This window comes from Helianthus annuus, chromosome 2 (genome assembly GCF_002127325.2).
Source record: "Helianthus annuus cultivar XRQ/B chromosome 2, HanXRQr2.0-SUNRISE, whole genome shotgun sequence".
Taxonomy (NCBI): domain Eukaryota; kingdom Viridiplantae; phylum Streptophyta; class Magnoliopsida; order Asterales; family Asteraceae; genus Helianthus; species Helianthus annuus.
This window is the reverse complement of record NC_035434.2, coordinates 126,845,484-126,862,495: the sequence shown is the minus strand read 5'-3', so window position 1 is coordinate 126,862,495 and position 17,012 is coordinate 126,845,484. Positions and strand designations below refer to the sequence as shown.

At 40.6% G+C, this 17,012-nt stretch overlaps 1 long non-coding RNA gene across 1 annotated transcript; it reads right to left on the bottom strand.

Moving 5' to 3' along the window:
• Positions 1 to 14,670: 14,670 nt before the first annotated feature.
• LOC118486680 lies at positions 14,671 to 15,715 on the bottom strand. Its single transcript, XR_004879476.1, has 3 exons — positions 15,514 to 15,715; positions 15,108 to 15,392; positions 14,671 to 14,775 (listed from the first exon to the last, which is right to left on the bottom strand). It is a non-coding gene; the product is annotated as an uncharacterized LOC118486680 (long non-coding RNA).
• Between the last annotated feature and the right edge of the window lie 1,297 nt (positions 15,716 to 17,012).

The window sequence follows — 17,012 nt, the reverse complement described above, 5'->3', positions numbered from 1 at the left end:
TTCCAAGTGAGTAAGTGTAAAATGATCAAACTCAAGCTCCTTATATAGTGAATTAGGATGCTTAGGATCTTGCCAAGATAGTCTAGGATAGTTAGGAGATGTTCCCAAGTGTCCCTAAAGAGCTATTTACTGCCTAGCAAGCCCATAGATTCACCAATTTACGTTTTAAGTCGGTTAAACAGGTTAAACAGGCAGCTGTCCAAAAGCTACTGCCAGCGACGGTCTTACGGACCGTAAGCTTGGGGCCTTACGGTCCGTAAGGACCTCTTGCGGACCGTAAGCTACAGGGGTTACGGTCCGTAACCGACCTTACTGAAACATGGTTCAGGTGCCCTTCTTACGGACCGTAAGCCTAAGGCTTTGCGGTCCGTAACCGATCCTTGCGGGACATGTCCAGGTGCCCTGCTTACGGACCGTAAGCCAGGGGCCTTGCGGTCCGTAAGCGATGGCCAGAAGACAAAAGTTTGAAAACTTTTAAGTCTTGACCATGCATTCCAACTATTCCGAATTCAGACCTTCTTTTGCAGATGTGGGCCACCTTGACCAGCCATTGCATGGCTAACTTGATCTTACATGTTCCCTATACAATCTAACTTATGAGGGTCTTAAAAATTTGACGGAGATTACCAAGAATGAGTCTTGGATTCTCATAGAAGTTGGCCAAGGAATTTTTAACTTATAAATTCTTATTTACAAGAATTTTATTTAGATTAAAAGTAGTAACAACCTATAATTCCGAAGTCCTTGATAAAGATGTAACTTTATTTATTTGAGAGCAACCGGTTATCATACGCGATGATCATTAATTGATTTAAGGATCTTGGGATTTGTAAAAAATTTGGGTCGCTCAGAGGTGATTTAATAACGTGTCGCCCTTGGGTCGTTCAGAGGTATTTTAAATAACATGGCGCCCTTTTTATTAGGAATCCTACCACACATCTTTTTGTTTAATCCGGTTTCTCTGACACGTCTGTCACACATGACACGTGTCTTTATTCTAATGGACAGGAATTTTTGAGGTGTTACATCCTCACCCCCTTAAAAGAAATCTCGACCTCGAGATTTACTGAAACAACTGAGGGTATTTCTCCTTCATCGTGGATTCTAATTCCCACGTATAATCAGGACCTCTGCGGCCCTCCCATTTGACCTTGACAATGGGTACATGCTTTCTCTGAAGCTTCTTTACCTGTCGGTCCTCAATCGACACAGGTTTTTCTATGAACTTCAAGCTTTCATCGATATGCACATCTGTATGCGGTATGACTAGCGATTCATCAGCTAGGCATTTCTTCAGATTGCAGATGTGGAACACATTGTGAATACCACTAAGCTCCTCCGGTAAGTTCAACTTATAAGCCACTGATCCTACACATTCGATGATCTCGAATGGTCCAATGTATCTTGGGCTTAACTTACCTTTCTTGCCAAATCTCATTACCCCTTTCCAAGGTGATACTTTGAGCAAAACTTTATCACCAACCTCGAACTTGAGGGATTTTCGCTTACCATCAGCATAGCTCCTCTGCCTATCACGGGCAGCTTTTATGTGTTCAGTAATTTGGGTAACCTTATCCGTGGTCTCCAGAACTAATTCTGGTCCTGACACTTGAACTTCTCCTACCTCTGCCCAACAAATGGGTGTTCTGCACTTTCTACCGTATAATGCCTCAAAAGGCGCAACTTTAATGCTGGTGTGGTAGCTATTATTGTATGAGAACTCGATCAGAGGCAGGTGCCTATCCCAACTTCCTCCTAGGTCAATCACGCATGCACGAAGCATGTCCTCCAAGGTTTGAATAGTACGCTCACTTTGCCCATCCGTCTGAGGATGATAAGCTGTATTAAAATTCAGCTGTGTACCCAGGGACTTTTGGAAACTTCTCCAGAAGTGAGACGTATATCTGGTATCCCGATCGGAGATAATAAATACTGGTACGCCATGCAGGGATACAATCTTATCCACGTACAGTTGAGCTAGCATGTCAGAGCTGTAAGTCTCTTTAATGGGTAGGAAATGTGCTGACTTAGTCAGTCTATCAACTATCACCCAAATAGTGTCATTTCCTTTCGGCGTCTTAGGCAACTTGGTAATGAAATCCATCGTTACCATTTCCCATTTCCAGGTGGGAATCTCAGGCTGTTGCAGCAAACCTGACGGTTTCTGATGCTCAACTTTAACTTGAGCGCACGTCAGACATTTAGCCACATGGGTGGCTATAGACTTTTTCAAGCCTATCCACCAATAGTTTGCCTTTACATCCTGGTACATCTTGTCCGCTCCAGGATGGACGGAATATTTGGAACTGTGGGCTTCCTTAAGGATGACGTCACGAAGACCTCCAAAAACAGGAACCCATATTCTTCCATTTAGCCTCAGGATTCCGTCCTTGCCATAGGATAACTGTTCTTCAGTCACTCCTAGCTTCTCATTAGGGTAGTTAGCTTCTTGCACTGCTTCCTTTTGTGCAGCTAACAACCTTTCCTGAAGACTGTTCCTCACCTCAATGCTTTTGACATTGATTCTGATTGGCTTTATCCTTTCCTTCCTGCTCAGGGCATCTGCGACTACATTGGCCTTGCCTGGATGGTATCTTATTTCACAATCATAGTCATTTAGAGTTTCCATCCAACGTCGCTGTCTCATGTTCAATTCCTTCTGGTTGAACAGGTGTTGAAGGCTTTTATGATCAGAATAGATCACGCATTTAGTGCCATACAAATAGTGCCTCCACAACTTTAGTGCAAATACAACGGCACCCAATTCTAAATCATGAGTGGTGTAATTCTTCTCATGCACCTTTAATTGTCGTGAAGCGTAGGCGATAACCTTGCCTTTCTGCATTAACACACAACCCATCTCGGTGTGTGATGCATCACAATAGACTACAAATTCATCAATTCCGTCAGGTAACGTCAACACGGGAGCGTTACTTAATTTCTGCTTCAAAGTATCGAATGACTCTTGCTGCTTAGGTCCCCAATTGAACTTGCTATTCTTGCGAGTCAGCAAAGTTAGGGGTGCTGCAATTCTTGAGAAATTTTCGATGAATCTCCTGTAGTATCCTGCCAAACCTAGGAAACTGCGGATTTCCGTAGGTGTCTTCGGCTCCTGCCAATTCATGACAGCTTCAACTTTAGCGGGATCCACTTGAATACCACGCTCACTGACCACATGTCCAAGAAATTGGACTTCTCTCAACCAAAACTCACATTTGGAAAACTTCGCATATAGCTTTTCTTGATGAAGCAACTTCAGAATACAACGGAGGTGCTTCTCGTGATCAGCTTGATTCTTGGAATAAATGAGAATGTCATCGATGAAGACGATGACAAATTTATCCAAATAAGGCTTGCAAACGCGATTCATGAGATCCATGAATGCGGCAGGTGCGTTTGTGAGCCCGAAAGGCATCACTAGGAACTCGTAGTGACCATAACGAGTCCTAAACGCAGTCTTGTGCACATCTTCATCCTTAACTTTCAACTGATGATATCCCGATCTCAGGTCTATCTTGGAGAAATAGCTCGCCCCTTGAAGTTGATCGAATAGATCGTCGATCCTGGGTAGAGGATACCTATTCTTAATGGTAACCTTGTTAAGCTCTCGGTAATCGATACATAGACGCATCGAACCATCTTTCTTTTTGACAAATAGAATCGGTGCTCCCCAAGGAGACGAACTAGGTCTAATGAAACCTTTGGCTAGCAAATCGTCTAGCTGCGTTCTTAATTCCTTCATCTCCGTTGGCGCTAGCCTATAAGGCGCTCTAGCAATAGGTGCAGCTCCAGGAACGATATCGATTTTGAATTCCACTTGCCTGTCTGGTGGCAAACCAGGCAGTTCTTCTGGAAAGACTTCAGGGTATTCTGATATAACGGGAATGTCTTCAATTTTGGGCTTTTGCTCATCAATGGTTACCTGTGCCATATAGATGACACAACCATTCTTCAAACATTGGGACGCCTTGAGCATAGACATCTGCTCAGGCAATCCATGACGCGTATCTCCCTGAATGTTGAGAGACTCACCAGATGGAGTCTTGATTATTACTTGCCTTCTACTGCATACAATCTGGGCTTGGTTATGCGATAACCAATCCATACCCAAAACCACATCGAAACCAGCTAACTTAAAGGGTAGCAGGGATAGAGGAAAAGAGTGGTTCCTAATGGATATAGCACATCCATCTAACACAGTCGAGACGGTTTCTAAGGTACCATCTGCTAACTCTACCTCATACTTTGCACTAAGGGTTTTAACAGGCAATTCTAACAGCTCACAGAATTTACTATCCACAAAAGATTTATCTGCCCCAGAATCAAATAATACTCTTGCGAAAACGTCGTTAATGAGAAACGTACCAGTTATGACGTTATCGTTCTGGATGGCCTCTTGAACATTCATTTGAAAGACCCTGGCGTTGGTCTTCTTCCCATCTTCAGCCTTCTTGGCACTCTTCGGGCAGTTGGTCTTGATGTGCCCCTTTTCATTACAACTGAAGCAAGTTGCATCCTTCAATTTCTTGCACTCAAGAGTTCTGTGCTCAGATGACTTACATATCCCACACATCTTGGGCTGGGATTTTTGTTCGAACCTGCATGGTGCTTCCCACAAACCTTGCATTTGGGCCTATCGCCCGACCGATGCTCGCTCCTTCTGGCCTCATATCCTTTCTTACCGTCATGGTTTCCCCTATGCTTCTTGTTCGATCGACGTGAATTATCATCTTCACGTTTTCTCTTGTCAGATTCCGCACTTCTTAGAGCTCTCTGTCTCGCTGCATCTTGAGTGAGAGACAGGGATAAGTCGGTGACAGATCGGAATGTGACAGGTCGCGAGGCCTTCACGCTGGCCTTGATTTCTGGGGCCAAACCCCCAATAAAGCGCGCGATCCTCTTAGGTTCAGGGGTCACTAGGTAAGGTACCAATCTGGATAAAGTGTTGAAACTGGTGAGGTATGCCTGGCAATCTAAGTTCTTCATAACCAAAGATAGGAATTCGGACTCTATACGCTCAACCTCATGCTGAGGGCAGTAGTTTTCCTTGATAAGAGCAACAAACTGCTCCTAAGACATACTATACAGGGCAGCCTTTCCAGAAGCCTGGATCAATGCTCCCCACCAGGCTAGAGCCTCACCCTTAAAGGATTGGGATGCGAACTTAACCATATCCCTTTCAGCACAACCACTGATGTCTACCACCGTCTCAATCTCATCAAGCCATGTCATACACTCAACTGCCCCTTTCGCCCCAGTAAACTCCCGAGGTTTACATGACACAAAATATTTATACGTGCAACCCTTAGCACGTGGGGTTTCATCAACCACAAGCTTCTTGGGGTGAACACTGTTTTCATTTGAGGAATGACGATCCTCATCTTTCTTAGGTTTGGGAGGAGTAGGTGGCGGTTTGTTGCGAATCTCAGAATGATTCTTTGGTTTAGCATGCGGTGTAGATAGAGTTCTACTGCGGGTTTCACTGTACTCGCTGTACTGTCGCGCTAAGGCTTTCGCAACCGCATCATTCACGATTGCTTTTAACTCGGCACTAGTCACTAGGAACTTTGCATCATCACGGTTCTCTACCGGATGGCTATTGGCTTCTTCTGACCTGGCCATGTAGCTTCAACGCTACATATAATTGATAGACAAAGTTTTCACTTTAAGGCTCTTATAGTATTTTATGTTTTATTAACCAAGGTTTTAAATTGCCATTTTAGGTTAATTTATCATAACATTAGGATGTTGTTATTATCCTATAATACTCTTATTATTAGCACATAAGGCCTAGTCACAGGGACAATTAAGATATTTAATAACAAAGATTTTATAGTATCTAGGTGTTTTAGGTCGAATCATAGTTCGTTACCATCTATTAACAGGGAGTCGTAAGCTACCACTGTCCTTAGTCACGGAGGACATTAAATTATTGCCCACAGGCACTTCACTTCAAAGAAGTGGTTAAATAATTTAAGGGAATTTTAAAATTAACCCTTTATGAAAGATGGCCTGTGTGACTTTACTGATTCACAGTTTGCCAAGAGCATTAACATACTAACAGATGTTAATAATTAGAATCTATTATGTGGGTTATACCATCTTGGCCAGGTTTGTAATAACACAAAGGCTAGGTTTTACCTCTAAGATTCTTTAATAATTAACGCAGGATAGTCCTAAATTGAGATGTTAATTATGGATTCTTAACCTAATTATGGAACTACCATCTTGGCCTTGTTTTATAAATTATAAGGCTTGGTCTTGGTTCACTTTAGGTTTTACCAATAATTACAATGGCAGATCCTTTTAAATATTTCATTTATCTTCATAATTTATGCATGCAATAAAATGAAAACTTAATTAAAACATCCCACAAATTGTTTTAAATCAGTACAATAATTGCCCAAACGCGACTTCTACTAAAAATAAATGAAAATGCCCACACAGGGGCGGGAAACAAGAACAAACCCACGCAGGGGTCGACTAACCAAACTTGCTCACGCAGGAGCAGAGTACAAAATGACAAGCTCACGCAGGAGCTGAATACTGAAACAACAAGTCCACGCAGGGACTGAATTACAACATAAATAAAATAACAAGGGTTTTCAATGACCCCTCCTCTTCGACTTCCCCTTAAGCAAGTCTGACAGCCCTTTGAAGAAACCTTGCCGCTCTCTGCGGTCTTCACGAACCTTCAGTCTTTCAAGAACCTCCTGCTGAATCTGTGGCTGAGGCGGTTGATACACTGGTGGAGGAGGCGGCTGATGCTGGTACCCATAAGTCGGGTAACCAGTAGTCCATGGCCCTCCGTATGGTCCTTCAGGTGAAGGGCATTGTAATCTCGAGCTACTTGATACGGATCTACCTCTGCCTAACCGTAGTTGTAGTTGTAGTGGGTGTGCGCCGGCTGCTCGAATGGGTTGTATGTCGCTGACCCAGCATACGCAGGAATCGGGTTATCGAAACCCAAAGGTGGTACCACAGGTACTGAGTTGACATCTGGTATAGGGCTTGTTGGACCACCCATCTGCGGGTCCTCTTCCTCCTGAAGTGGCGGGTAATGGCTGCCACTTGATGGCTGGGGAGTACTAATTCGAACTCCACCTCGCACGGACATCCGTGCATTTGACCTTCTCCGCCTCGGTGGCTCCGGAGGCGGTTGCTGTTCCACAGGTGGTGGCAGCGGTGGCGTGACTGCCACGAACTGTTGACCAACCGAAGGATCCTGTTGCTGCTGATGATGCGAGTGTTCAGACGGGGTGAAGTACCAATCATACTGGTTGAACTTCTCCATAAAACTGTCCGGTCCGCTATATGGCGATCCATGGAATGATGACCCATCTGAGATCTCAATGGGATGGTTCGGCGTTCCTGATGCAGGCTCCATGGGGTCAGTATCCTCATCCATGTCGTTTTCCCCTGAAAAGTGGTCTTCCGGCCCAAGTGGGTTAAAACCCACGGGTTCTGGCAGAAGGTTAGCCGGGTTAAATCGGCTTTGGAAAACGGGTGTTGGGTCGCCAAAAGAGTGATGAGAGTTGGATCTCTGTAGAGGTATGAAAGCTGGCGGCTGGTTGTTGGGCTCGTTTTCTGAATGGGGCTCAAAAGAGTGTTGGTAAGAAGGTGAAGAGCTAAGGGATACAGATCGCCTTCCAGGTTCAACATAGAGCCTCCATGTCTCTTGCGGGCTCGTGCTCATAGTAATGGATGGAGTACGCCGGTGCGAAGGCCCGGCTTCGTGATCATGGCCTGTCACGGGTCCTTTGCCTCTACCGCGAAGGAATCTGGGTGGCATGTTGACCTGCATACAATATTTAGATAACACAACAATATAATAAAAGACTCAAAATAAAACAAAGCAGAGTTTGTCCTATGTTCAATGTCTAGACTTGGAACTCGAAGAATGTGCAATTTGTGCACTGAGATTAAACACAAAAGGCTAGTGTTTAATTCACTCAGTGTTGGCTCTGATACCAACCTGTCACACCCCTAATTTCCACGTGTCACCGGTGGGCCCGGTGGGGGAGTATCGTGACGTAGTTGATATCATCATTTGTCAAACAACACAAATTATAATGCACAGCGGAAGCAAATGAAAATAGATTTATTTCAACTATTAAGTGTAATATCAAGTATCACAACCAGTCGAAATAGATCCACAGGCGGATCGAAAATGAAAAGAAAGAAATTGTTCAACAGATAAATGCATCCCAAAGCTTGCGAGACTCTATGATGCTAAGGAGAAACCAGCCTATTGCGTATAGCACCTGCACTTAATCTTTTTGGGGAAAATACGTCAGTTTGCACTGGTAAATACAATTTAACTGACTCATTTTGAAAACATTTGAAAATTTGTTTTAAATGCACAAGGCACAAAACATTTTATAACTTGGGAATAATTAATCAAAGTTAAACTTGTAAAAGATTTACATGTTTGTTGTGCGTTCAGTCGCCCGAGTCGTGTCGGGTTTAAGATTAAATGACGCACCACATAGTATAAGTCCGCGGCGGGAAGCCAACGTTAATACCTTAAAAAAATAATGGACATAATACCGGGTGTACGCCTACACCCGGGTGTCAAGGTCGTGGCCAAAAATGATGCCAAGGATATCCGGGACATGGTCATTAAGCTCCCAAAGGCGTAAAAACAAACAACACCAAGTTTTCAAACGGGTCACATTGATAATACCCAACTACTAATGAGTTGGGGTCAATTGCCCGACCAAGCGGTATTTTATATACCGTACCCCCAAGCCCGTACAAGGGAAAATAAGTTAAAAGTATTTACCTGAGCAAGTATGACCACAAATTCAAAAATGCACGTGTCTTTTACTGGGCTCCTATTCTGGAACGAAGGTTATAATAACCTATTAGAATCCTAACGGGTCTTTAATATAGCCTAGGCCAAGACCGGTTAGTTTCGAAGATTAATTATGGTTTAATCGCGAGAAATGCGAAAACCGGGACGGAATGTGATTTAGACCCTACAAGCTTGGATACTTGCATAATATGGGTAAACTAAATACATTCTGAATTTAGAGACTAAGATGATACGGTTTGACCCGTTTCGGCTAATACGCGTGAACTAGTCACATAAGCCGATCCGAACGCGAAAGTGCGTAACGAGTAACCATATAAGTCATATGCAAGTTTCCTGAGATTATATGCACCAAAATATGTTGTAATATCAGTAAGGTATGTCTAATTATGCCCCAAATGACTCTAAACGCCAATTACGCCTCATAAGGGCATTTTGGTAATTTTACATAGGCTAAAAGGGTAAAAACGGAAAAATCTGGGTTTCCAGCTTTAGTTTACTGTTATAACATAAATTTTTATTAATTTCATCAGTAGGTATTAGACCTTTTATATAAAACTAGTTTTGACATATACTATGTCGTAAAAATGCCTAAAAAGGCGATTTGGAGCCATTTCCGGGTTTTAAAAGAAAAGCTGATATTTTATATTTCCAGAAGGCTTAAAATATTATATTTAAAATAATAAATCAGTAGAAAAAGGTTTGGGGTCAAAAGGTTTTGTAAAACTCATTTTATGACCGAAAAGGGCAAAATCGGCATAAGCCGAATTAAGCTTAGAACCTCAAGCTATGCTTAGCCTAAAAATAAATAAAAATCTTTAAAATTCCCAAAATGTTATTATATAACAGTGGGTATAAGATTTTGATATAAAATTCGGGTTTAGATAGGTTATGCGTTAAATACGCTAATTATTTACTAAGAAGGCTTCTAATTACGCTAATGAGCATAACTCTTAATCTAGACCTCAAACTGATGTCAAATTTTGGGGACAAGTTTATATTTTAGTAACTAATATGTCTACCCTTTTAAATCTTCAAAAATTATGATTTTTAGACATTTGGGCATAATGGTCAACATATGGGCATTTAACGGAATCATGCATATGAACAAGATATCCAATGAACCATGTTGTATAATCACATGAGGATATACTAACATGTTATTACGTCCATATGAAGCTCTAAGGCAATCTTAATCTTGACTAAAACGGGTCAGAACTGAAAGTCAAAGCGAAAGTCAAACTATGCGACTTTCGGTTCCGAACCGGGTCTAAACAGAAAATTGTCGAGTTGAACATGTTGGAACATGTTCTTATACTTATTACCAAGTTATATTAATGTTCAAACAGGTTACATGCAACCTACATTGCTAATTATGCGTTAATTTGAGATTAAGCATTCTGTTGACTTTTTATGATTAGCTTTGACTCGACAATTGACCTGCTTAGAGTGGGAATCTGGAAACACCCTTTTAAGGGTTTGTTACCCACTTAATTACCTTCCTAGAGGTATCTTAAATCCGCGATTTGACAGAGCACATTATGCTTAATCACGAAGTCAAACCTTAATTACGACGGTTTGACTTTTACTTAATTAACTAAGCTAGAAAGGATTAAAGGAGGTTAAGGACACTTACAAGAGTCCTAAGAAAGATTAGAGAGCCTAAGAAAATGTGTTGGTGACCAGAGGAGCTCCAGAGAGTCTTGAGCCAATGTTCCAAGTGAGTAAGTGTAAAATGATCAAACTCAAGCTCCTTATATAGTGAATTAGGATGCTTAGGATCTTGCCAAGATAGTCTAGGATAGTTAGGAGATGTTCCCAAGTGTCCCTAAAGAGCTATTTACTGCCTAGCAAGCCCATAGATTCACCAATTTACGTTTTAAGTCGGTTAAACAGGTTAAACAGGCAGCTGTCCAAAAGCTACTGCCAGCGACGGTCTTACGGACCGTAAGCTTGGGGCCTTACGGTCCGTAAGGACCTCTTGCGGACCGTAAGCTACAGGGGTTACGGTCCGTAACCGACCTTACTGAAACATGGTTCAGGTGCCCTTCTTACGGACCGTAAGCCTAAGGCTTTGCGGTCCGTAACCGATCCTTGCGGGACATGTCCAGGTGCCCTGCTTACGGACCGTAAGCGATGGCCAGAAGACAAAAGTTTGAAAACTTTTAAGTCTTGACCATGCATTCCAACTATTCCGAATTCAGACTTTCTTTTGCAGATGTGGGCCACCTTGACCAGCCATTGCATGGCTAACTTGATCTTACATGTTCCCTATACAATCTAACTTATGAGGGTCTTAAAAATTTGACGGAGATTACCAAGAATGAGTCTTGGATTCTCATAGAAGTTGGCCAAGGAATTTTTAACTTATAAATTCTTATTTACAAGAATTTTATTTAGATTAAAAGTAGTAACAACCTATAATTCCGAAGTCCTTGATAAAGATGTAACTTTATTTATTTGAGAGCAACCGGTTATCATACGCGATGATCATTAATTGATTTAAGGATCTTGGGATTTATAAAAAATCTGGGTCGCTCAGAGGTGATTTAATAACGTGTCGCCCTTGGGTCGTTCAGAGGTATTTTAAATAATATGACGCCCTTTTTATTAGGAATCCTACCACATATCTTTTTGTTTAATCCGGTTTCTCTGACACGTCTGTCACACATGACACGTGTCTTTATTCTAATGGACAGGAATTTTTGAGGTGTTACAGATTCGGTAAGTTTTCACTCTAAATCTTGTACATTCTTGTTCATTTATCGATTCTACACCTTTCTATCTTTCAAAACTTGGATTTCAACCAAGAAATCACCAAGATCTAAGTGTTCTTGGGTGATGTCATCATGGTGTTCTTCAAGAACATCAAGTTTTGGCATCATTCCACCATGATTAACTTAGATCTAACCGATTCCACATAAACAACCTAAAATCTACCAAAGATCTTAACATTTCACGGTGGAAAAGTTTTGAAAGACGGATTTTCAACTATCTTTCAACTCTTTTACACTCAATCGGTGAAAACGGAGCTTGAACCGACTTACAAATCATCCTAAACAAACACATGGTTCAAGATTCGGATTCTACCTATGAGGTTCACCGATTCCGGGTTAAACGTTAAGCTAAGGTTCCAAACCGTTCACTGACCGGACTTGGGTGATTCCTGCCCGAACCAGTGAACTAAGTAAGGACTTAGGTTTTGTGGTTCAACTCGTTATCAAGCTACCTCGAGATCACATCAAGTTAACAAAAACAACCAAATGTTAGAAGATAGGCTAACCAGGTCAGAAATGCTGGCCGAACGGTTAGGCTGTTCGATCGAACAGCCCAACCGAACGGACAACCCAGCCGATCGACCGGGCCAGCCGATCGGCTAACACATGGACCCGCAATGCACAAAGTGTAGTATTGACGAAGTGATGTTCGAGCGATTACGCCACTCGATTGTAACATTACTCATCGAATCATGAGATATTACACTTCAACACTTAACCTTTTTGAAACATTGGAATGTCACCCGATCGAGCATGCCACCCGATCGAGTGGCACATTTTGATAACCATGAAGTTGCTAGCCGATCGGTTGGGCTAACCGATCGAACGGTCCGTTCGATCGACCAACTTGAAAGGTAATGCTGCAAAAACTTCAAAAGTACAAGCCATCATACACAAACACATCCTTTCCTAAAGGAAGAAACAATCCACTCGAAAGGACCAGCCGATCGAGCCTGCCGGCCGATCGAATGGGAAATGTTCAAACGGACTTTCAAGCCGAACGAACAGCCCGTCCGATCGAACCAGCTGTCCGATCGAACGGCCCAATCGATCCATTATCACCTGTTGCATTTCCGCGTTACTCATCGTTATACTATCGAACTATTCAGGCTAACTTACTCTCAGCGGTCCCTTCAATCCATACCAAATCACAGTGAGTATACTCGAACCCTTTTTGCTTTTAACACTTTTGGGTGTTACATACGTTATCTATCAAAATCACAATCAAACACAAACTATTTGAACGCTAACCTAATCGCATGTGCTACTTGACTAAATGATTGTTGTTTATTATGTTTACACGTGGAGTGCTATCTACCTGCTTTAGCAACATAGTACTATAGTTTGGACTCAGCACCCGTTCACACGGGGGTTGCTAAGGACAATTACTTGCATAGATTACGGTGGTAATCATGTATTGCGAACTGTCTCGGACAGTCAACCCGCAGTCGTTGGTACCGATGGTCCCATGTTGATAATTTACATGCATCATTTTCCTCTGTGTACGTGCCTGGTTATGCGTAAACTATTCGAACTCTATATGCTATATCAAACTTGTGTACTCACCTTTACATTATATGTATTGACTTTATTTTAACGTATGTGACAGGTGTTTAAGGTGTTAGCTTGCTAGGGAAGCGAGGCATAAATAAGTTTCTAGGAGTCCTCCACAGATAGTTGTCGGCCCTGAACAAGCTCCTGGGTCATAGTTATCTGTAGATTTGTCCACTGGCACTACAGCCAGGGGAGTCAACAGAATAGGGGTCTTAGAAACATCGAACTATATTTTATTTGGTTTGTAATATTTGAAATCTGAGTTGTCGGAACAGTGCTACTTGTTTAGTTGCTTTCTGTAATAATTAATTTGAATATTTGGGATACGGTATGGGACGTATCTATAACTAAATATTATAAATAGTTGTTGTGGAAACTTCTGAACAATCTGTTTCGCTCAGTGCCGCGCCCCGATGATTCTGCCATCGGTTGGGGTGTGACATGCGGGGAGTATGCTGCTGAGGACGCAAACTACTTCGTGCATTGTTGGTCGCTCGGATGGTTGACGCTTGGTGCACAAGAGCGCGAGTTGGAATACCTTTTTACTTCCGCGAGGTCTTTGCACGTTGCGGATATTTCCGGATCCACGGTTTCCATGACGGAGTTGCTTGCTGTCTTTGACAAAATCTGAAAATATAAAAAGTAAAATGAAATAAAAATGAGTAGAAAATGACCCCTTACCCAACAAATTAAAATCTGCAATATGGTCCATTCCATTCCATTACTGCATAACAATAACTCAATATGCTTTTTTTAAGGGAGTTGATAAAACCAAACCCTAAAATCTTATTTTTCTCTTCGACCGGAGGTTCGGTAGCAACAGGGAGACGTCATCGCCCTTTCTCATTGTAGCTTTTTGTGAAGAACTGAGAGAAACAGAAATACGGTAATCAGAACCGGAGAGTCATCGCCCTTTCTCAACTTGATTGTACATGTCCATTACAAACTGTAACACATAAGGAATCAACTTTAGTGAAGCAAGAAAAACATTTGAATACATTGCAACATACCATGCATATTTAGTAGATATTTAATTACGAATGTGCACCACAAGTAACTTCTTAACTGTGAGTCACTAAGCTACACATTATTATACAACTACTGGATACACATTCAAATTAACAAAATAACATAAAACCTTAATTTAAGCAGGCATTATATCAGATCTAAATAAAAAACATTTTACTTAAAATAAAGAGGCAAAAAAAAAAAGGTAACCTGTGTAAACTTTGAAAAAAGTTGACTGAATTTTGTGTCTCCGGCATCATAGTTGTAGAAATCATACAATATAGGGGTAAAAATAAGCTGGTGCAGAACCTGTAGACAGATTAAAGAAATAAAGAGTGAAAAGTTATATGAATTGTTAATAAGCCATTTCAATAACACAAAAATATCGTTACTTACCAGCAAAACGGCACCAAGATAGCTACCATATATGAACCAACACCACCAGAGCCTTGAAGAACAATCATTGATACGACAACATGTTAGTTGCATTAACTAATTACATATTATATTATAATCTGAATGTAAATGAAAACAGACTCATAGAATGCATATGAGGACGTGTAAACCGCTAATGTCTACCGCATCTTCATTTGTATCTACAACAACCGGCTACAACCAGATCTGTAAACCACCACCACAAAAACCATCAGATTTGCCTTTTTATCTTACAGATTTGTCAAGTGTATTTGATTTCGCATACTGGACTGTTCATTTTTACACTATTGTAACTTTATCAATATTGCAGGTTTAACACCAACCCAGCAAATTTAACCAACAAATTTTCACTTTTAGAATCACTATCCTAGGGTTTCGTTTCATTCATGATGGATTGGATAAAAACAAACAAATAGATCCAAAATTAAACTTCAAACTCTTAACTAAAGGACTTCACATGAAAACCTAAATTAGGGCACATAAATCACGATAAATGATGTAAGACTCAAGATTAATACCTTTACAAACAGAAAATCACAAAACGGTTCCAACATTAGGGTCAACGACTACACCATGTATGCTTGATTGTAACAATTCAGATGTAATTTTCACTGATTTCGGCTTGAAACCTCAATTGCAGAACAAAAAACCCCAAATGAAAATCATAAGAGCCTAACCCTAGGATTCCAGATCCGAACACCTTGAGTTATTACCGCCATCGTTCAACCTCGTTGTATCTTGACTCTCCTTCTCGTCTCTATCTCTCTCTCCCCCCCCCCTCTCTCTCTTCTCGGTTATTCCCTCTGCAAATGAAAAGAAAAGCAGATAATGGGTGTTTGGGGATATGTGTAGGAATTCAAATTTTGAATTAAACAAAACCCTAGGTACAGGGAATCATATAATCTTGAGAAAAAAATTACTAACCGATTTCTTGAGAGCAAGGCAAGCCCATCACACAATTGCTCTCATCATCAAAACCCTCAAAACCCTAGATGAAGAACAAACTCAGATCCCACACCGGCTCTTTATCAAGTCGGAAGATGAAGATGAGGATTTCGATTCCACTCTGATATTGTAGATCAACAACACATCTCTACATTCTTTTTCCTTTTGAATCCACAGATCCAAATCATCTTTGGGGAGAGAGAGAACGAAAATGAAAAGAGGTAGTAATTTGAAATTAGAAAAGGGCTCACGTGATGAGTGACAGAGCAGTGTTCAGACTTTTTGTCTCAAGCCTGTTCTCAACAGTTTGACTTTGAAATTTATTAAAAAAAGAAAAATTCTGAAAATTTGACACGTAAGGAGAAACAAATGTGGATAGCCTGGTTTGTTGACACCTCAGAAAAAACAAACGTGGATGCTTTGTTATGTTGACACCTAGGATTTCTAAGGTTGATTTATTATATTAGTAAGATTAGCTAGCTTGTGGTTTACCTGAGTTACGAATACGCTTACAGGTCCACCGCAACGTGCGCCTCCTCAAGAAATATCAATTTTACTATTAATTGTAGTTTGTTTAGCTTCGGTTTTATGGTACCGCCTTTCGGATTTTTGAAATTTCGTTTTGTATCGGTTTAAATTTTGCGAGTTAACACACACCTCACGTGCGTAGTTCAACGCTTTTACGTCCATTTTCTGTTTGGCTTAACGATCCGGCCGCAACGCACGAATCCTAAATATTCATTTATTTATATAAACTAAGTAAGTTTATTTAATATAACTAAATAATAAATGTTATTTTATATTAACACACACACACACATATATATATATATTTATTATATAATATAGGAAATGGTAAAATGAGAACGATCTTGAGTCGTGAGAACTATGAGAATTAGGCCTTCCAAAAGGTTTTTCCAATTTTTTTTTTCAAAAATCTTAAAAAAAATCACTTGTTCCAGCCAAAAAAAAAAAGAGTAAATTTTTTTTGTGAGTCCCTGTGTTTTACTGGTTTTAACCACTTGAGTACAAAATCAAAATTTTTTTGCCCTGAGTCCTTAATCGCTCATTTTATAACGTTTTGAGTCAAAGTTTATTCATTTTATAACGTTTTGAGCCCAATTTTGTTAAAAAAAACTTGGACTCAAAAGGTTAAAAGTTGGATTCAAAAGGACTCAAAAAGTTATAAAAAAGCATCTAGAGACTCAGGGCGTTTAACATTTTGAATTTGAACTCAAATGATTAAAACCAATAAAACACAAGGACTCAAAAAGTAATTTACTCAAAAATAAAAAATTAAAAAAGTGTCGCATGCAAAAATTTACATTAGGTGAAAAAAATTTCATCACGGTAACAAAATTTACATTAGGCGTAAACAAAACTTACATCAGACGTAAACACAACTTACATCAGACGTAACTACCGACTTGACAAATTTTTTTTTGTTTTTTGTTTTTACAGATGTGTTTGTCTATGTT